Source organism: Saccostrea cucullata, unplaced genomic scaffold (assembly GCF_032062105.1).
Source record: "Saccostrea cucullata isolate Sc308-1 unplaced genomic scaffold, CSIRO_AGI_Scuc_v1 ctg2292, whole genome shotgun sequence".
Classification (NCBI taxonomy): domain Eukaryota; kingdom Metazoa; phylum Mollusca; class Bivalvia; order Ostreida; family Ostreidae; genus Saccostrea; species Saccostrea cuccullata.
Window position 1 is genome coordinate 130,710 of NW_026920776.1, and position 23,328 is coordinate 154,037.

The 23,328-nt window shown below is 35.3% G+C and overlaps 1 pseudogene; it reads right to left on the reverse strand.

The window, feature by feature from the left end:
• Window positions 1-21,002: 21,002 nt before the first annotated feature.
• LOC134257616 (uncharacterized) lies at window positions 21,003-22,542 on the reverse strand (annotated as a pseudogene).
• Between the last annotated feature and the right edge of the window lie 786 nt (window positions 22,543-23,328).

Consider the following 23,328-nt stretch of genomic DNA (forward strand, 5'->3'; position numbering starts at 1 on the left):
AGTGTGGAAATTCCTGGAAAAATAAAGGAATCGGAATTTCCTGGTAATATGCACATCTACACATTGTGTCCTAAATACCTGCAAAGTTTGACGAAATTCTGTGCAGCGATGAGGAGTTGTGCTGACAAACTGTTCATATCTATATTCAAGGTATGGCCAAATGCCTAAGTTAAAAGTGTGGAAATTCCCGGAAAAAATAAAGGAATCGGAATTTCCTGATAATATGCACATCTACACATTGTGTCCTAAATATCTGCAAAGTTTAACAAAATTCTGTACAGCGGTTTATGAGGAGTTGTGCTGACAAACTTTTCATCTCTATATTCAAGGTATGTCCAAATGCCTAAGTTAAAAGTGCGGAAATTCCCGGAAAAAATTAAGGAATCGGAATTTCCTGGTAATATGCACATTAACATATTGTGTCCTAAATATCTGCAAAGTTTGACAAAATTCTGTGCAGCCGTTTATAAGGAGTTGTGCTGACAAACTGTTCATCTCTATATTTAAGGTTATGGCCAAATGCCTAAGTTAAAAGTGCGGAAATTCCCGGAAAAAATAATGGAATCGGAATTTCTTGGTAATATGCACATCTACATCTTGTGTCCTAAATACCTGCAAAGTTTGACGAAATTCTGTGCAGCCGTTTATGAGGAGTTGCGCTGACAAAAAAAGAGGACTGACGGACTGACTGACTGACTGACTGACTGACTGACGGACCAGTCAAAAACATTATACCTCCCGCAACTAGTTGCGTGGGGTATAAAAACATTATACCTCCCGCAACTAGTTGCGTGGGGTATAATAAGGTTGAAATCTTGATTTCTTCCCTTGTTTGCTCTGTCTAATTGCCCTGTTTTCCGCACTTCTGATACGCTTCTCATCGTTGAGTTGGTATTCCTGGACTGTTTTCCAGCCTGCTGGTGACCCGTCAGCGATTCTTATGTACTTCTGTCTTGTATTAATTTTTTTTTTCAAACGTTTGACAATTCCTTGGTCAACAGAGGATAAGTCTTTCAGTTTCTCAAGTTCTTCCAAGCACTCTTCGTTAAAAGTATACTGTACTCTGTTACCCTCGAACTTAAGCTTCCCGGCGATATTTTCTTTTAATTTTTTCTTCAGTAACTGCGCAGAATTACTTATTTCTTCTTAAAGTTTCTCGGTTAGTTGTTGAAACTGAGTACTGATAGTTGACGAAATTAACTTCACAGCGTTTTTTAAAGCAAATGCACTGCTAGTATTTGTACCAGTATTTTGTGCAGTTTCTGCAGGAGTAGGGTTAGGTTCTTGAAGCAATTTTTCTTCGCTATTTTCCGCCATTATGCACGTCTATACTGCACGAAAAGAGAGCCTTCCAATAGTTAAACAGGTGATTAGGTGTGTCGCGTAAAATACCAGTTAAACAGGTTCTATTTCTAAAATAACTAACCAATGAAAATTGGTTTCCGGTATAAATATAAATAATTAAACACGTGTTCGATCAACACACGTGTTACTATAACTGTAATAAATACATGAGACCTGATATTTACCTGAGGTTTAAATTTTTAATTACATGGTAATATTGAGTATTTTAAATTACTTATGTACAGACTTTATGTCTTCGAGGCATATGCTATACAAAAATTCAATTGTTTGGAACATTAACAGACAAATTTGAATCAGGTCAAATCAGTGTTTAGTACATCGCGTCTTTAATACCTTCCTATTTCCCACAATGCCGCGCGTTGTTACAAACAGGCGCGAAAAAATCCTCTAAACTAGGTACTAATTATTGTTGTTTACATCATCACATTTTAAAGTTACTCGAATAAAAAAAACTAAGAAACACCGAATCAAAACTATATATTTTAGATGCATCAACTAAAAATGTGCACATGTATGCAGTAAAGGCTTGGCTGGCTATAGAAGACAACTTGTTCCTGAAAGGTTTCTCACGAACATGTACTTGTTTTATAAAAAAACAATTAAATATAGCTGGAAGTTTATTTCTTTTTATATCAAATGACAAGATTTTATAAGTTCGAAATTATTTCAGTCAAACTTTTTTATAATATACCAATATTTTTAGCTATCAGAAAAAAGCGTGTATGAGCTTTTAACCCCTAATTATAGGGGCCAGCCCCTTTTTGTTAATCAAATATGAAAGCTTTCGTAATTACCCACAACTTTTGTTCTATATTTCTTACCAAATTATTCTCGGTTTAAAAGTTATTACACAAAAAGTAGCAAAAAATTCAAAGAAAAAAAATTGCTTAAATTTGCCGTTTTATAGCTTCCAAACTTTAAGAAATCAGCTATATAATTTTATCGTTGTGCACATCTACAATGTATTGGCTACAAGTTCTCCAACTTTCGTTTAATATCTTATGTCATTTTTGAGATTTTCAGTGGATACGAGACATCAAAAATTTTCAATTAAAGGGCAATAACTCACAAATAAAGGTATGCATAAAAAAACTGAAAACAGTTCAAAATAGGTTTAACTACAAGCTATCTATCCTGAAAGTTTCATAACGATCAGTCCAAAGGTCTTTGAGAAATCGCCTGTCAAAAGTCGAGCGGGAAAAAAAGAATAATAAGAAACAATAGAATAACAGTAGGGTCTTCCGAAGGAAGCGGAAGACACTAATAATCTTAATCATTAAATATATTTATAATTTGGACTCGATTGATTGCGTAACAATTCAAAATTTATATCGATCTCTCCCCACAAGAATCGACGCGGTGCGTAGGGCCAAAGGATACATCACAAAATATTAAGGTGAGTTTTAAACCAGAAGTCTCTGTCGAGACTGAAGCTCTACTGGTTTGTACTTATAGCAAAGGAAGAGAACAGTACTTAAGCAGTTGGACATTGAAACTTTTTAACAGCAATAAATAGAATAATGATCCTTGAAAAGTCTCTTTATGTTCTTAGTGTAGACTACTTGCATGCCAGTATTATCAAATAATCAGACTAAAACTATTTGGAGAAGCATTTTGAAAGAATTTCACAGAAATTTCTATTTTTAGTAATCACAGCAACGCCGTTTAACGAAATCAAAAACTGATCCACAGAATTATGTACCTTTGTGTAGTCTACTTGTGTGCCAAGTTATATTGAAATCAAACCAAACCTGTAGGAGGAGTAGCGTTTTGAAAAATTGTTTACAGACGGACGACGGACGCATTACTATCGCAAAAGCTAACCAGAAGTCTCTGTCGAGACTGTAGCTCTACTGGTTTGTACTTATCAAAAACCATTTCACTATTTTATGTATCTTTGTGTAGTCTACTTGTGTGCCAACTTATTCCGATATCACACTAAAACTGTAGAAGGAGTAGCGTTTTAAAGGAATTTCACAGATAATTCTATTTTTAGTAACTATGGCAACACCGTTCATTGAAATCAAAAACCGATGCACAATGCTATGTATCTAAGTGTAGTCTACATGTGTGCCAAGTTATACTGAAATCCGAATAAAACTGTAGAAGGAGTAGCATTTTGAAGGAATTTCACAGAAAATTTTATTTTTAGTTACCATGGCAACACTGTTCATCGAAATTAAAAACTGATGCACTATTCTATGTATCTTAGTGTAGTCTACTTGTGTGCCAAGTTATATTGAAATCAGACCAAAACTGTAGGAGGAGTAGCGTTTTGAAAAATTGTTTACAGACAGACGGACGGACGCCGGACGCATTACTATCGCATAAGCTCTTCTGGTCTCTGACCAGTAGAGCTAAAAAAAATCCTTTGTTTTAATCAGAGAAATGCAAAATTGTTTCTTCTTTCAAAAATTGTAATTTATATGTATCAGCTTTTACGTAATACGGCTATTTTAAGCATAGAATCAAACGCGAGTATTTTCCAAATATAAAACGACGATGTAGATCGTTCCGATACTTTTGTCCACAGTCTGTAGGTCAGGTACTGTTTTTGGGACTTCCATTCCAATATGGGGGGAAGGGAGCTTAAGTGTTTTACAACATCTTTTGAAATTTCTTAGGTATTGAGCAGTAAAGCTGGCGAGGTTATAGAGGGAAAACAGGGTTTTACCCAGGTTGACCTCAGATTGACCCTATAAAAAGGGGAATAAATTTTATAAATGTGAAAAATGTATATGGGGAAAAAGAAAGAACATTTGAAAAGAATGAATCAATATTTCAGTGCATGATGTACAACTGAGCCATGATCAGTCATACTAATATTTGAACCCACTTGTATTGGAGATTCCATTTTGGTTGAGTCTTTGGAGATTGGGGATTGGGTTCCACAACAGGGGATGAAAGTTTTACAATGATATACTTACTAAATTTGTCTTCCAAAATATGTATTTACAAATATGAAACAAACCCCAAAGGATACTTCTCCACTAAGTACTTCTCTTTCCCAAAAGCCAGGTACAGCTCTTAAACCAAAAATTCTAAAGAAAGCCTCTGCAGACAAAATAAGTTCAGATGCAGAGTTCTGCGAAATTTTAAACAGATTCAGATTTGGCGAGGTTGGAGATCTTTGTAGGACCAACAACATCATAAAAAATGATTGGGTATAGACATTTCAATCTGAGACGCCATGAAGAGGGAAAGGAAGATGAGGTCCGTAAAACAGTCATGGCTGAGATGATGTAACTCAGTAAACTGTATCTCAGATTTCGGAGTTTGAGTGGATTTTTTAGGATTATGAAATAAAGATTTAAAAAGACGTTTTTTTTTTAAATCCACTTTAATTAAAGGTCACAGTGACCTAGAAATAGGCCGCAACACACCTTCTACTTTAGACGTAAACTTTTGCCAAGTTTGAAAGCTCTAGGTCTTATAGTTTCTAGTTATGAGCCGGACAGGATTTTTCCATAACTGGCTATAACATCTTAATTTAAGGTCAGAGCAACCTACTTTTTGTGCGCGACACACCTTCTACCCAAGATGTATCAGCTGACAAAGTTTGATAAGTCTAGGCCTTGTAGTATTAAAGTTATGAGCCGGACACGGGAAAAGCTAAAAGACGGACGGACACGAAGCCTATAACATAATACGTCCCGTCTTAAGACGGGCGTATAAAAAGGCCATGAAATACAATTACTTAAACTATGAAAGAAATGACTAAGAAATCCTCAATATGCACTTAGCATGATTCTAGAAAAGAAATAGCATTTTGTGTCCACAGGCGTTGGAAACGTGGGGTAGGGAAGGAGGGTAAATTACCCATGTGCATGGTCAACCAGATAAGGCTTAAATTACTTACCTATAGCCAAAACCTTGCTTTTTCCGATATTTTTTTATTCCAAAAATTATATATGGACACCCCTTCCCTCTTAAAACTGTGTCCCTGTATTGGCAAATTAAATGTAAAACCATTGTTTTTAAACAATGTTTTACCATGTATCTACATGTAAAGAAATTGAACCAAATAACTTCTATTATAAAATTTTATTTTCAGAACCTAAAGGCCTATATCTTAGAAACAGCTGATGCACGTACCATCAAATCAAAGTTCTCAGCGACAAGGAAAACAGTGAAATACTTTTCGCAAGCAATCATTGAGAGAGAAGTGAAAGTTGTTTCTACTTTCTAAAAGGAACATAGTCAAAAAACCTAAAAATAATGCAACAATCAAACTCATTAAAGTTACAGAAAACCCCATGTATAGGCATCGTCGCAAACCACGGCCAAAATGTACGATCCTCTCCCTTCTGGCCGTGGTTGAACGAGGAGATAATTCTTCGTAACTCATTAAAAGTTTGACCAATGCGAGTAAAGCATAGTCGGAAGATGAACTTTATCGCGACCTTTCAATATCCAATCGCAGTAAAGGAAATATTTCTCGTACACTGTTGACGTCAGTTGTTGATTTCAATTGCGATGGAAACAAATCTTGCCACTAACTGAATATGACGTCACTTTAAAAAGGCGTGAATGTTCAAGATTACGACACTTTTTGTGATCAAGCAGCCACGGGTAGGAAAGAGCTATATGCGGACTCCGGACCATGGCTTGAGACGATGATGTATGGGGTAAAAATTTTAAAAATGATTCCATAGTCTGCATTTTTTTTTCATATAGTTTACTAATTTACTTCTCCGTTTATTATTGTGTTGCATGTACTTGTACATATACATGTATTTCGTATATCTCCGTATGTGGTGGGTGTCTGTGTGTTAAATGTCTGATATAATTTTTTAGGTCACCTGAGTAAACTATTGCTATCTGTTTTCGTCCGTCGTCGTGCGTTGTGCGTTAACATTTGAACATTTTAAACTTCTTCTCTGCAACTACTCAACCAATTTCAACCAAATTTGACACAAAGCATCTATGGTTGAAGGGGAACAAAAATTGTGAATTTCATGATCCCTGCACCCCTGGGGCCTGAGGGGTGGGGCCAAAACCACTAAAATTAATGCAATCTTTAAAAATCTTCTTCTTAACTCCTGGACATCAAGCAGTCAAACTGTTTGCATGATTGTAATCAGCATTGAGTCTTCTACCAAAATTGTGAAATTTATGGCCCTGGGGTCAGGGGTTCTAGTGTTAGGGCGGGGCTAAATAAGTATATAGTGAAAATGCATTATTTCTTTGAAAATCTTCTCTGCTCCTGGTCATTAAATAAACAAACTACTTACAAAGTTATGATGAGCAAGAGTGCCTCTACCAAAATTGTGAATTTTATGGCCCCAGGGTCAGGGGTTCTGGTGTTGGGGGGGGGGGGGGGGGCTCTATTGATTATATAGTGAAATCTTTGAATTCTTTGAAAGTTTTCTTCTCTACTCCTGGGTATTAATTAATTAAACTATCAAAGTGCATATTTATAATGAGCAAGAGTGCCTCTACCAAAATTGTGAATTTCAAAGCCCCAGGGTCAGGGGTTCTTGTGTTAGGGGGGGGGGGGCTGTATTGATTATAGAGTAAAAATACATGAATTCTTTGAAAATCTTCTTCTCTGCTCCCGGTTATTCAATAGATTTAGTAGGTGCATAGTTATGATGAGTAATAGTTCCTTTACCAAAATTGTGATTTTTAGGACCTCAAGGTCAGGGGTTCTGGTGTGTGTGTGGGGTGGGGGGCTCTATTGATTATATAGTGAAAATACATGAATTCTTTGAAAATCTTCTTCTTTGCTCCTAGGTATTAAATAAACTATTGAAGTGCATAGTTTTAATGAGCAAGAGTGCCTCTACCAAAATTGTGAATTTTACAGCCCCAGGGTCAGAGGTTCTTGTGTTCAGGGGGAGGGGGGGTATTGATTATATAGTGAAAATACATGAATTTCTTTGAAAATCTTCTTCTTTGTTTCTAGGTAATAAATAAACTAACTAAGTGCATAGTTATAATGAGCACGAGTGCCTCTGCTGAAATTGTGAATTTTAGGACCTCAGGGTCAGGAGTTCTTGTGTTGGGGGGGGGGGGGTCTATTGATTATGTAGTGAAAATTCATGAATTCTTTGAAAATCTTCTTCTCTGCTCCTAGGTAGTAAATAAACTAACTAAATATATAGTTATAATGAGCAAGAGTGCCTCTACCACAATTGTGAATTTTTGGGCCCTAGGGTCAGGGTTCTGGTGTTAGGGGGGGGGGGGCTCTATTGATTATAGTGAAATACATAAAATCTTTGAAAATTTTCTTCTCTGCTCCTGGGTTTTAAGCAGTTGAATTACCTATATAGTTACGAACAAGGACCGTTAGCTTCCAGAATTGTGAATTTCAAGGACCCAGGGTCAGGGGTACCATAGAGGGGGGGGGGGGGGCTGTACATATAGACTGAAAATGAATGAATTGTTTGAATTCTGCTCCTTAGTATTAATCAAATATTTTTGAAAAATAAGGATACCTTTTCAAAAATTGTGCAATGTGTGGATCTAGGCCTAAGGGTCAGGAGTTCATGTGTAGTAGGGGCATTACTGATTATTGCTGAATATGAATAATTAGTTGAAATGTATTTTTTGTTCCTCTGCCTTGTCTATGGGTATTAAGTAACCAAACTAAGCAACTGCTAAGTGTTTAGTTATGATGATCAATGATGCCTCTTTCAAAATTGTGAATGCCATAGCATCTGGCTTAAAACATGAATCAAATTCAATCACTGGAAAGTTATTGCATAATGCTCAGGTGACCTATAAGGCCCATGGGCCTCTTGTATTTTAGACCATGGAGACAATCTTTACCCTTTCTTCTTTGGAAAAAAATATCAAGAATGCATTCCTAAAACCGCCTAGTATAACCCTTGTTGAAGAAGCCTCGACTGGACTGCATTCAAGGTTATCGATTGGGCAAGTGGATATATATACTTCATGTAGGCAATGATTTTTTCAATTGAAATAATTTGAAAATGAACAAATTATTTTTTTTAAAGAAATTCGCAATATGTTAAATCAAAATTTTCACAACATCCTTGTCATCCTGCAATCTTATCCATTAGTAACAGTACTGTAGCGCTATGGTTTTATATATTACTCTTTGACCATGAGGCTACAAATCCGGAAATACAAAACTGTGAATTATTAACATATTCTTTCACTGTTTCCACAACAAAACATTCCTTATAATTATACCCCCGCTCCGAAGGAGAGGAGGGTATACTGTTTAACCCTTGTGTGTCTGTCTGTCTGTCTGTCTGTGTGTCCGTCCGAAACAAATTTTCGTCGCAGTTTTCTCAGCAACTACTCATCGTATATGCTTGAAAATTTAACACAATATTTTCTGTGGTATGCCATATGGTGGGATACATTTTCGCTTAAATCCGATATCAACTTCCTGTTTATCTGTGCGTCTGTCCGTTTCATACATCACAAATTTTCGTCGCAGTTTTCTCAGCAACTACTCATCGTAGATGCTTGAAATTTTTACATAATATTCTCCGAGACATGCCATATGGTGGGATACATTTTCGCTTAAATCCAATGTCAACTTCCTGTTTTTCTGTGTGTCTGTCCATTTCATACATTACAAATTTTCGTCACAGTTTTCTCAGCAACTACTCATCTTAGGTGCTTGAAATTTTAAAACAATATTCTCTGAGACATGCCATATGGTGGGATACATTTTCGCACAAATCTGATGTCAACTTCCTGTTTGTCGGTGCGTCTGTCTGTTTCATACATAACAATTTTTCGTCGCAGTTTACTCAGCAACTACTCATTGTCGATGCTTGAAATTTTAACACAATATTCTCTCAGGCATGCCATATGATGGGATACATTTTCGTTAAAATCCGATGTCATCTTCCTGTTTGTCTGTGCATCTGTCTGTTTCATACATAACAAATTTTATTTGCAGTTTTCTCTGCAACTACTCTTTGTAGATGCTTGAAATTTTAACACCATCTTCTCTGAGACATGCCATATGTTGAGATGCATTTTTTTCTGAATTGGATATCAAATTCCTGTTTGTCTGTGCGTCTGTTTGTTTCATAAATAACACATTTTCGTCGCAGTTTTCTCATTACCTATTCAGAGCAGATGCTTCGAATTTTATTACACTCTTTGTTTAGGCATGTCATATGGTGGGATTAATTTTGATATGAACCTGATGTCAAATTCATATTTTTCTGTGCATCTGCCTGTAATTGAACTTGTGTGTATTAACATGATAGTGCTTATTTACTTCAGAGAGGGGGTATTACTAGTGAGCATTGGCTCACAGATTTCTTGTTGTTTTTAATAGCCTTTCTGGCCCTGAGATTGAAGTTGATAACTGTCTAAAATCTCAATTTGCTATTTGAGGACGAATGTCACGAATATCCTAGTTTACTACATGTTTTCTTATGCATATTTTGGATCTTTGTTGCCGATATCTCGAGCATTACACATATTTAAACAAAAGTGTGATGAGCCGTCAATTCAGGTAACGTCTATTTCCCACTCGGTCTCACGGGAATCAGGGAAAAATCACTATATTTCTGTAAGTACTTCAAATATTACGTTCCAAATCTAAATACATAATAAGTGAACAATTTAAAGGTACAATTGAGAAAATTGTTGAAAAAATATAGCGAATTTTAGAAAATCAATTAGATAAATTTTTGAATCCGCATGCTTTTGCTTCAATTTTTTGTCGTGCGCCGTACCTCTCCATCAACGGTATCAACATACTGATAATTTTAGTAGATTGTTTTTAAAAACAAGAAATTTTGCCCATAATTTATTGGAATCTTTAAGATACATATTTCTTTGAAATTTTACACATGTACGACGTCTGTAAGAGTAAATAATCCACAGTCATAGCCACAGTCCGCGTAATTTTTAAATGGCCCTCGCATATATAAAATTTTTTCCAGGAATTTAATGATTGTAAATTGTAATTTGACTGAAGTAAAGATGTATATAAAGAATGAGCTAAGGGTACAATGGAGTAATACCGTATATACTCGCCTATAAGTCAGATTTTTGGGAGTTAATTTCTGGTCCAAAACTCTATGTTTAACTTATAGACCAGCTATGAAATGAATGGTATTATATGAGGTCAGTCCTATGATATATAAGCTTATAAAATACAACCGACGTATAGGCGAGTATATACGGTAAATGTACTCCTTCTGAATTTATTGAAGACTTCAATACATGTATAAATGATTATATAAGTTTGCATGGCTACATGGATCATATAATAGTTCTAAATTTCTTTTTTCAGGAGACAATATGGATGATAAAAGTATAAAGTCATCTACGCTTAAAATAATTGGCATATTAGCAAGACTTTAAGCAGGTGTTGGGAAATTCAGCAAAGAAGCAACCCTGAAAGATTCACTTCAGGTAAATGAGGAGACTAAACGCGTGGCAGAGGCCATGGGAAAAAACTGTTCTCAAGAGATTCGCAGGAGATTGAACGTCTGTCAGAGGCCATGGAAGAAAAAAAACCAGTCCGTATTCAGGAGATTGAACGCCTGGCAGAGGCCATGGAAAAAGAGCAATCGGTTCTCAGGAGGAGATTAAACGCCTGGCAGAGGCCATGGAAAAAGAAGAGTTCTCGGGAGATGTGGAGCTGACCTCTGTAAGGCGAAATATCAAATGAAAAAGAACTATGACTTCGTAAAAAAAGAAAATGAGTGCTTGAAAAAGAAGACAGAAAGGATGCAGCTAGACTTGTCCTCTAATAGTAAGCCCTTTGAAATCGCTGAGGAAAGTCGGGAGATTCCATCCAGTCAGGATGCCATTCCTCCGACTCAGAATACGGAACTAAAATTTGTGAAAAGTATTGATTGATTGATTGATTGTATATTGTTTAACGTCCCTCTTGAAAATTTTTCACTCATATGGAGACGTCACCGATGCCGGTGAAAGGCTTCAAATTTAGACCTATACTCGGCACTCAGGGCCATTGAGCAGTGGTTGATTAATTGTATACTGTTTAACGTCTTTCTCCTGAATATTTCACTGATATGGAGACGTCACCATTGCCGGTGAAGGGCTGCAAATTTGGGCCTTTGCTCGGCACTCAGGGCCATTGAGCAGGGAGGGATCTTTATCGTGCCACACCTGCTGTGACACGGGGCCTCGGTTTATACGGTCTCATCCGAAGGACCGCCCCATTTAGTCGACAAGCAAGGGGGTACTGAGGATCTATTCTAACCCAGATCCCCAAGGTTCTTTATCGTGCCAACGCCTACCGTGACAAGGGACCTACGTTTTTAAGGTCATATCCGAAAGACCCGTGACTTTCACTTTTAGTGCTGAGCGCTTGGCGAAGGAACAGTCACTACCTATGTTTAAGTCTTAGGTATGACGCGGCGCCGCGATCGAGAATCGAACCCGGGCCTCCCGATCACGAAGCGAACGCTCTACCACTAGGCTACCGTGATCGGTGAAAAGTATTGAAAAAGAAAGTATTTGTTGTTATTAAGATACTGTAAATTAATGCAAGCAAAGAAATATCATTTGAATTTTAGAAAGACAAAAAAGGTAATATAATAACATAACCGTAAAAAACGGTTGTATTTCTTTAATTTTAAAAATAGCCATGCACTTACAGGATTTAACAACTGATGTGTTTGAATTAATGTTATTCTAAATTTTAATACAAACCAATTATACTTCACCTCTTATACTCTTTTCAGGAAAGAGGAGAATGAGAACCGACAAGGTCTGCTATCCACAAATGTTCCATTTTAAGAAAAGAAAAAAGAAGGTTCCAGTAGGACAAAACGGCGTATATCCAATCCCTACGCAAAATCTGCGTTTGTTTGAGTATGACAAGAACATGGCAAACCGTAAAAGGGAATGCATCAATCACCACACGAATTGATTTCACTTATCATTTTGCTTAGAAAGATGCAACTCAATGTACCTATATCTACTTTTACAAAAGTATGTTTATTAAAGTGTACAAAATTCCAGTCTTTGACCAAAACTAGAAAACTGACCAGTCAGCAAGGGCCCCGCCATGGGGTAGAATTAATAGGGTGCAGCTTACGGAATTATTAAAAAATGTACAAAGAATATAAGCAACAGCAACTATATTCTTAAAATTTCAAGATAATTCCTGAATATTCCAAAACCTGAAAATAATATCCTTGTATTTACACTAGGCAGAAAAGAACAACTTAACATTGAATGTATATTTAAACAATTATAAAGATTGTGTTATATACAATGCCAGCCTTCAATGAATGCAAATAACATGAAGGCTTGACCTTAACTTCAAACAAACAGCAGTTGCAGATAAAGGTTTACATTAATCTTAAAGCGACAGATAAAGAAAAGCCAACAAAAGATTTTCCAGCAGCAGGCTAGATAATTAATCCCGAGGGATTAATTTACCCCTCTCATCATTTTCTTCTAATGTTACAATAAGAACTTTTTCAGTTTTAATTATATAATGGGGTTTTTATACAACTATCCTAAAAATTAATAATATTCTTGAATTGACATAAAGTGAAAAAAAGTAAATCAAAAAATCTTCTTTAATCTATTCCTTGTTATTAGAATTCAATGAAATCATAACTATTAAACAAAAATGAATAATGAAAATTTATATTTAAATCCACATTTCAGAGTGTTCATAGCATTCCAAATTGACCTAACCTTAAACAAACTAAATTTGCAGACAGAGGTGGTAAATCATCTCAATGTGACAGATAAAAATAATGCTCTGGATTTTCTTCAAGAGGAAAGCTAATTAATCCCAACGGACTCATAGCAGCATCCATTTTACAGTGGGAACATTTTCAGCAGTTATCTCTCTTTGCCACTGCTTTTGTATATAAAGTTAAGGAATCTACCCCACCACCCCAGCTCCAAACCAGGGGACATAGAGAACCAAACTTAGCATCAAAATATATATTTCTACCTACTGAACTACCATACCAAATTTGTACTTGATTGGATAACCATAAAAAAGTTGCCCATTCATTCTTATGCACAGTTATGGAATCTACGCCACCACCCCAGCTCCAAACCAGAAGACACAGAGAACCAAACTTAGCATCAAAATATGTATTTCTGCCTATTGAACTACCATACCAAATTTGAACTTGATTGGGCAACCATAAAAAAAGTTATTAAAAAAAACAGAAAATTTGTGGACGGAAGAGTGACAGACAGACAGACGGACAGACAGAGTGATTACTATAGGGCACCCGCAAATTCTTGCGGGGCCCTAATAAATGTCGTGTCAAAATGCAAGACTCGACAGATTCTCAGAATGGAAGGAGGATGTAACACATCAAGTGTTTCATGGTCACTTCACAGGATGGTCCATCAGTCAGCAATAAATAATTAATAAGGTAATCAAAATGATCCATAATTACCAGACTTAAATTCAAACTTTCCATTGTAATAAGTAGTACCGGCCCGGGTTAACATTCAACAATTTCTTAACAACTATTTCATCCCTAAAAACAAAAGATTAAAGACTCCTCTCCAAATATGGCAATTAATAATTAATATCTATGCATTTTAGGTGTACATGTGGCACATGTCAACCTATTGAATGTCCAGACAACAGGTTTTGCTGTCAAGAATGTGACAAAACAAAAGCTAAGATAAATGAAGGAAATGAACAGACCAAGAAAGATTTTATTTGCATAACATCACATCCTGGTTTTCAAAGTGTTTGTTTTGATCCATGGGTTTTAGAAACAGCATATTATGCTTACAGACAAGATTGGGGAAGGATATAAAAACCCCAGCATCAGTGAGTGTCTTCATAAATGAAACCTTACATGAAATACAAAACAAAATATTAAACAAGAAAATAAACTTTCATCCACATTAAAATATCCAAACCATTTTATGTACATTAAAGCACAATCTTTACAAAAATGTGCAATATTTTAGGAAGTTTAGATATGTGGCTTATCGTCAATTAGTAAGTTGGTGTTGGGTTTCCTGGGAAAGAACAACCGTACTCCTTTACCACCTATGTAATGTCACGCATTAGAAATGCATTTCCTGCAAATGATGGGCAATACAAAACTTTGAGTGGCCAAATAACTAGAAACCTAGGTAAGCTCATTCCAACAATTAAAAGAAACTGCTGAATGTAGCATTTCTCAACAAACAGTTCTTACAACTTTCAGACCTTAGAGGCAATAAAATAAATACATACTGGTTTTGGTAATCAACCACAAGATGTTCGTGCATTCTGAATAAAAGGCTTCTATGGAGTTAATTGAAAGATATGGAAATAACGAACAGTATAATAACTTAATAATTAATAACTTAATATAACTTAATAATTTTGGTATACATTTACAATTTTATGTGGTTGTAATAATCAAATTAGATTAGTTCAGAGCACAGTATATAGACACAAATAGATGTATAAAGTGTCATCATCTGTTATATCTTGACACGAACATCTCCACAGCCTCTGCCTTGTCCGGTTGCTCTGCATTTGCGGACAGAAAATTAGGTACCCTCGCACGTAGATTATCTATGGAATCTCCTAGTAATGGCTTGGCCCTTGGATATATCGATCAACCAACTCTTGTTGGAGGTGCATGGCATAATCTAAAATACAAAGTTTTTCAACTTACTGTCTCCTTCAATAACAATTAAATTTTTTAAAAAATCAGGTAATATAGTAGATTTACACAATGACTCTGTTTTTATTTTAAAATAACGTTTAACAAATGAACATTTCATGATCAACTTAAAGTTTCTTTCATATGATCCCATACAATAGGTAGGCTTAGTTTTGTCAGGCGTACAACAGCTTGTCCTTTCCTTCCTTTTGGGTACCTGATCGTGAAGCATGGTTCTCCTTGTCTGGTGAATTTGGTTGCGTTCCGAGTTCTCATTGAAATGGAGTCCAGCCAAGTAGAGTCTGGTTATTCAGAAAAAAATCGCAAATTAATTAATGCATATAGTGTCTTTCTTGGTCATTGATCAGCGATTCAGAATATTAAAGAGTGCCAGTTATTTTTAAAACAGTAATATTCATCATACGGCCACCTCAGTGTTAGAATGTATTATAGCATTTCACTCACCGACATAACATTCCAAGATAAGAGAAGGCTGTATTCTTAGGAGCAAAATGGAGAATCAAGCTATGAAAAGCCTCTAACGAAGAAGTCTGCTCCTGACTGGAAAGTCTTGATATGTCTTCTAAGAGGGTCTTGTTTAAAAGAATCTTTTACAATTGCTCAAAGGCTTTGCTTGCTAAAATAATATACATAAATATATATTACATTTTTAATGTACAGTGGACCTTCAGATATCTGGACGCCAGATATCCGGATGCTTCATTTTCCGGATGGTTATCCATCAGAACGGAATTTTTAAATGTTATTTTGTTTTATTTAACAGACAATTCAGATATCCGGAGTCGGGACGCTTCACATATCCGGACAAATTGACTGGGAACCAAAGCGTCCGGATAAATGAGGCTCCACTGTACTCTGGATGACTAAAATTTTTTACAGAATGATTAAAATATGAAAAAATAATGTGTTGTATTTGAAAAGGCATAAAAAAAAAATCATACTAGGAGTAAGCCACTCTATTTCCCGCTCGTCATCTTCTTCCATGAAGATCATGAAGACATCTTTGGAAAAGAGCATTTGGGTGGTTGGTGTGGATGTTTTGCACATGCTGGATGGCTGGATGACCCACTTGGCAACAATCATATCCCCGTTGTTATCAGGTGTAGAACCTGCAGACCAATACATATTATTGGTGATGGACTGCTTCCATTTACCAACAATATCACAATCCTTGACCTTGGCTAAAGCATCCAGTTTCTTTCCTGTGCCTACAAAGTTAATTTATGCATGTGTTAAACTCATCATATACTTGTAAATATTTAAACTGCTTGAATTTCTATTTTCTAATATAATTTAAATATATCCATACTGTTCACTTCGTTTATTCTTCACTTATAAGTAGATACCTTTGGCAACATGCCAGATGTCATAGAAGTGGTTTGTTCCATCAAGATTTTCTTTTATCTACTTGTTATTCTGTCTGTGTCTGTCTGTAATAATCATACATTGTGGACATGTAGTATTTACTCTATATTTTTCATAAAATTAAAAAAGTTAAAGCATGTAGTACAGATAGTAGAATCACCGTGACACATGTTCTTAAATTATCATTTTGAATTACCTCAAATTTTGTCGACATTGTCGAATTATAACTTTTTTGACAGTTAAAGTCATTAGTGGCTCTAATGCACATGACTAACTGCGATAAGTGGTTGCTCTGCAACAGTGCTGTGCGGCCAGCAAATCCAGGTTGGACTTCTCTTCTGATATAAAGCGAAGTCGTTGAAATCTCTCCAATCTGAAATAAATTAAAAGATGTATATTACAGTTGGGTATCAAGGATGTTAAATTGGAGGAGGCTCTCTTTAATTATTGGCAAGACTTTTTAGCTCACCTGAGCCAAAGGCTCAAGTGAGCTTTTTTACTCACAATTTGTCTGTTTTCTGTTGTCCTTGCTGTCGTTGTCATCGCAAACTTTTCACATTTTTATTTTCTCAAGAAGCACTGGGCCAATTTCAACCAAAGTTATCATGAAGTATTCTTGAGTGAAGGGGATTCAAGTTTTTCAAATGAAGGGCCAAGCCCTTTTGTCAAGGGGAAATAATATGAATTTATGAATAATTTATGGCATTTTTCAAAAATCTTCTCAAAAACCACTGGGGTACAAAAGATAAAGTTCATGTGGAAGCATCCTCAGGTAGTGTAAATTAAAGTTTGTTCAAATCATGACCCCCTGGGGTAGGGTCGGACCACAATGGCAGATGAAAGTTTAACATAGGAGTATATAGGGAAATTTTTTAAAATTTTTCATGTCCACTGGGCCAGGAAAAATTAAACTAATGTGGATGTATCTTTAAGTAATGTAGTTTTAAGTTTCTGATCAAAGTTAAACATACAGTATGGACCAGACCCAACCTGACACCAAAGCAGTCCCAGAAAGACCGCTGTGGGACTGCTGTGGGACTGCTCTGGGACCGCTATGGGACTGCTCTGGGACTGCTATGAAAAGCAGTCTCAGCTGGGACTGCTTTGTTCACTCATGCGTGACAAAGGTTTTGAGTGACATGATAGCTCCGCCTCCTTGTGTATTCTGAATTTGCAGGCTCCCTATTGCTTTGTTTACTTGCAGCAGAAAGGAGTTTTAACTGTTTAATACGCAAGAATTTCTTATAATCTTCTAATAACTGGAGATTACAAGTATTATAATTAATTTCTAGTTGTAGGAACTGTATATTTGCACAAATATATCAATGTGTTTATAAACCCTCACTCTATGCTACTAATGAACATGAAAATGTAAGGTTAAAACAATATGATCTGCATGTTTGACATCGGAAAATTTTATTGAAAATTTGCAATCAACTGATTTAATGACAGAAAGATAATTTTTTTATAAACTAAACTTTATAAACTACGGACAAGAATTTTTCACACAGGTCTGCTATGACCTTGACCTTTGACCTAGAAACATGGTTCAAGGTCACTGCACACCAGGCACCGAAGGGAACTCTGTGGATTAAGTATGAGTCAGATTGGACAAAGGAGAGAAAAGATATGCTCCGGACAATGATTTTTCACACAGTTCTGCTATGACCTTGACCTTTGACCTAGAAACATAGTTCAAGATCACTACACACTGGTTTCCCAAGGGCAACCTGTGGGTGAAGTATGAGCCAGATTGGGCCATGGAGAGAAAAGATATGCTATGGACAAGGATTTTTCACATAATTCTGCTATGACCTTGACCTTTGACCTAGAAACATGGTTCAAGGTCACTGCACACAGGTTACCTAAGGACACTCTGTGGCTAAGTATTAGTCAAATTGGGCCAAGGAGAAAAAAGATATGCTCCGGACAAGGATTTTTCACACAGTTCTGCTCTGACCAGCTACCCAAGTGCACTCTGTAATCTCTGAATATCTATGTTTTTCATTTAAAAAATAATGAAATTTATAATAGAAAGAAAACTTAATTACATTTATTCAGGTGGAAAATGGAACAGTTGACAACCAAGAGGAAATTGCAGAATTTTTAATAGAAAATGGAATAAATGTGTTGCTGACAGCAAACACCCGTTCAACAATTGTTAAAGCTTTGAGCTTAAAATGCTCCAACTTACTTAACAAGAAAGCTGTATTAGACTTATTCTAGGAAGGAGCGGAAAAACTTGGACTACGCACATTGTTGAAGAGGTACCTAGGTAAAGTATATAGTCAAATAGTTTACTATTATCTAAGAATAAACAAACTTAAAAGGTCTGAAGAAAAACTGTAAATTGATATATTTTAAATGTGTTTAAACAGTTTTCAGTTCTATTGTTATTATTGTTTTAACCTTGTTTGACCTCTGAGTATTTTTTTTTTTGTCTTGATATCAGTTTCATGTATTGTGAATTGAACGGTGGAAAATAAAACGCAGTACACCGTCAAATGGTTTATCATTGGACTCTTAGTATTATGAAAAAAATGATTCTAAAATGAGCCCATGATATAATGCAGGGCTGAGAGCATGTTGGCTGGTCTGCCATATGCAGAATTAAGCAAATTTTAGAAATCTCTTTGTCCTCACAATATTAGGGAAGAAAATCTTTCATTTTCATATTGACATTGCTGAAACAGTTGTAAATGGATACCATACAATACATACACATATACTTGACTACAGAAAAATATTTGCATTTTCAAAAACATTTCATTCAGAAATTGAAGCTGTCTTTTGCCAGAAGTGCAACAATTCAAGCAGTCTGACAGGGGACCACTTCATGACACTTTTGAAGTTTACCAAGTATGGCGACGACAGAAGCAACAGACGCAATATGCAGAGGAAATTCAGCAAAACTTCGAGTCCTACATTTATGACTCTGAGGGTAAGATGTATGCATAACATCAAAACATTATAAAGAATGTTATACATGAGTATTTAGGAATAAAGGAACTTAAAATTTGTGCTGCCTGTAGGGCTGTCACCATACCAAATTTTTTTTTGGGTGAGCTGGGTTCCAGTTATTTTTTAGGTTTGGTTTCGAGTTTTTCAGTTTAGGTATACAATGGAATAAAAGCTTTTGATTTTAATTATTCTCAACAAAAAAATTATTTTCATTTAATCGAAAAAATAGCAACATAATAACTAGTTTAAAGTAGTTTCCTGACTAGAAAACAATTGTACAAACTTGATTAGATCACATCATAATGGCAATGTACTAACAAATCTCTCATTTAAGACACCACTATTATGGTAAAACCTACTCTATTGTACAAATTGGAACCGAACCGAATTCCATAATATCTGAACTGAACCTGACCCAAATTAATTGTTCTGCGATTCCAGGTCATTTCGGGTACCTGTGACAGCCCTAGTCGCCGGCAGAGCAATTGTTTAGTATTTTTACCAAGGGTTTCTCTTCTTCTTTCTTATTTCAGAGGGCGAATGAGGATTGTTCAATTAGAGGACATCTTAAAATTCATCACAGGATGCTCTTCGATTCCTCCTGGTGGATTTGATGACAATTTTACTGTAAATTTCACAGAGGATCACTGTTTCCCTTATGTATCAACGTGTACATTTACTTTAACATTACCATTGTCTTTGACCTCATAGTCAAAATGACTGAAGCTATCATTTCAGGACCTGGGTTTGGTATTATATAATATACCAGAGGCCCATGGGCCACATCACTCACCGACAGACCAGTGTTCATGAATCATGTTGTCTTGATTTCAACGCAGGTTTTTTTTTTACATGAATGTTATGAAATGCAGCTTTCTCTACTAAAATTCATGTTTTGTTTAAACTGGTTTTAAAATTAGTATCACTGAATAGACCATTGATTTTCTTTACAGTTTCATTCTCCAATAGCTTTTTTTTAAATATATGAGAAACATGGATTAATTCAACTCACCACAATGCTCCTTAAAAAAAATGAATGGCTCTTCACTAAGGATGAGATATGATTAAGAATGAGAGAGAACGTGACATTTTTAAAGAATGTCCCCTTCACAGAAATGAAGGGTCAGATGAGATGAATTTATGTGAAAGCTTCTTTCAGGATTCAATATTGATATAATAATGCTTGAAAATATATTGTGATCGTACAATTGTAATGTATATAATGAACTATGGTGATTATAATAAAGCAAAATTATCTGTCCCTGGCACATTAGAAATGTGTTTTATTTTAAAACAATATAGCCAGTATTTACAACCATTTGGGAAAATAAAATTAACTACATACTTATTTAAAATCTTATTTTCTTAAAGATAAATAACACAAACAAACGAATCAGCAATATTTCTTGATAGATTTATATTTAAATTGATATTAAACCTGAATGATGTTCACTGAGTATAGTTGAATAATTTTATCAGACTTTGTCTTAAGAAAGAAAAATGTGCGAAATTTTGTATGGACTTTAAAATTGGAAAGCAAAACAAAGTATCATCTGTAAGGATCAAGAACAACCTACAATTTCATTTCATATTTCAAGAAATCAGTATTCATGTCATTTCAAATCAACAATCAAAAAATATAAATAAATTAATCCATGCATCAAACTTTTTGTTTGTGTTAAGTACCCTTTACATGAAAGCTTTAAAAAATGTAAGAAATCATGCTGAGGTATAAAGGAACATTTTGACTGCCTCAATCTTTCCATCCAACACCATGTCCTCTCGAATAACATTGTCAGGTAACTGAAATTGTTCTATAGCATCATCTTTATCTGGAATCTCTGTATTAGGAAAGTCATCAAGGGACAGCCCATACTCGTTTTGTCCTTTTTTTAACTGTTCTTGAAGGGAGAATTCTTGAGATAATATACCTTTTATTGCAGAGCTGTTTTTGCTGCTGTTTGTAAGAGTTCCAGTAATAAACAGCTGCTCTGAGGTTTCCCTCTGTTCTTATGGTATGTTGGTTCCAGGAGCTGTGAAAAAAGGGAAAGTCGACGATTAATTTCCGGCAGATATACAAAGTGCAGAGCTAACATGTCATTTTGATTGTTTATATCCAATTTCCCACTGTCTTCAGCAGCATAGAATGTGTTATAGAAGAAGCTTGTAACTTGTGTGTGCACATCCCTCCACAATCTTTCGATCCTCTGGTTGTGCACAGATCTCCCTGTTATGTGATGTGCACAACCTTTTAGGAGATTAACAAATAACGCAACCAGTTTGTTTTCGCCTCCATGGTCTGATCTTACTGTTGATGGCATTCCATATGAAAGAGTTGCCACAAGAAAAAGTTTAAAAACTGTAGGTGCTCTGTTGTTTTATGAAGCATGTAGATAAACTATGCACCTTGAAAACCCATCTACACATCCATGTGTAGTAATTCCCCACCTGAAATTAATAAAAGAAATGTATACTTGATGTATAATAATTTAAATAGATCAGCAGAAATTAATAATAGCTAGCATCAGGAAATCACCAACAATAGGCTTCTGATGATGCAGAATATAGAGCTACAAACAATCTTTTAGCAGAGGAGAAGGATGGGGTAGGGGTTAAAGTACATGTACAAAATATACTCTGAGAGTAAAAGCAAAAAATATGTTACAAATGTACTATTTGTACTTTGATTTTAATTTTTCTGACAAACTTTTTCAGTATTATTAATATCTCCTTTTGGTCAATTTCTGATTTAAATTTACTAGAAAGATCAACCTATTTTAAGAGATTTGACATTGGAGTAAAATGTTTGAACAATACGTGTATTTACCTGGCCAATTTCACATGACCATCCATGTGCCATAAACTATAAGGAGTTGGTACTTTGTATACCCTTCTGGAGATGGGTTTCTTCTTTTCGATTCTATCTGTTAAAGATGAAAGGGTCTCACGAACTCTTTTCCTCTGTACATAAATTCCTTCAGCAAGAAGGTATCCATGCATCATCTAAATAAAAAAAAGAGTATTATCTCTAAAACCAGCATTACTTATACAATAGTAGTAGAAACATGCATAGAGCTATCAAATGTGACTAGTGGGTTTGCCCCCCCTTTCTTCCTTTTTAGCTTATTTGAGCTGAGCAGAAGGCTCAAGAGGGTTTAGTATCAAAAATTTGTGTGGTTGTTATTGTAGACTTCTCACATTTTCACCTTATTCTCGAGAAACGAGGGCCAATTTCTACCAAACTTGCCACAGTTTCCATGGTTGAAGGGGATCCAATTGGCCCCGTGGATCTTGAGAAGATAAAAAGTAAAAAATGTGAAAAACAAAGGGAGAAACCAGATAAAAAAAATAATTGAGCCTCTAGCTAAGGTAAACTAACAGACTTCTGCCTTTCAATTGCTAAGCAGAGTATAAATATTTTTATTACTACCCAAGTGTTTATTGCTCAATTTTAGTGTATATTTTGTAAAATCATGACGGTGTAATCTGAATTTTGAATTTAAATCACTACTTTTTTAATACACAGAAAAATTACCTTTATTCTTATGCATCAAAATAATGTTTTTTTTTATGGAAAATATATTTCATAATATATTGACCTTAAAAGTTTTTAAAACAATATTTTTCTTGTTAAAAGTTGGTATATAATAATTTTTTCATTAACATAGTAAGTGATCTAAATAGCTGTATCATATTTCACCAACAGGCACGCATCATCAGAACAAACTTAAGATTCTTCCTGTCTCATTTGATCTAAAGATCCAAACCTGTAAACATGACATGATGCAACTCTCAAGACCAAGTGAACTGTTGTTATTATACACGTACAGTGCAGATATATCACATTTATTAATAAATAGTTTTATTTTGGATTTTCGTCATGTATATTCTGTAAATAAAAGTTTCCCATACTTTTAAACAGCTGACAATCGATGTTGATCAAACGTTTGGGACATGCGAAATTTCACCGGCTATAACCATTCATTCGGTTGTATACAAATCGTGAACAGAGTATCCTGTAGTCGATTAGAAGATGATACATGTC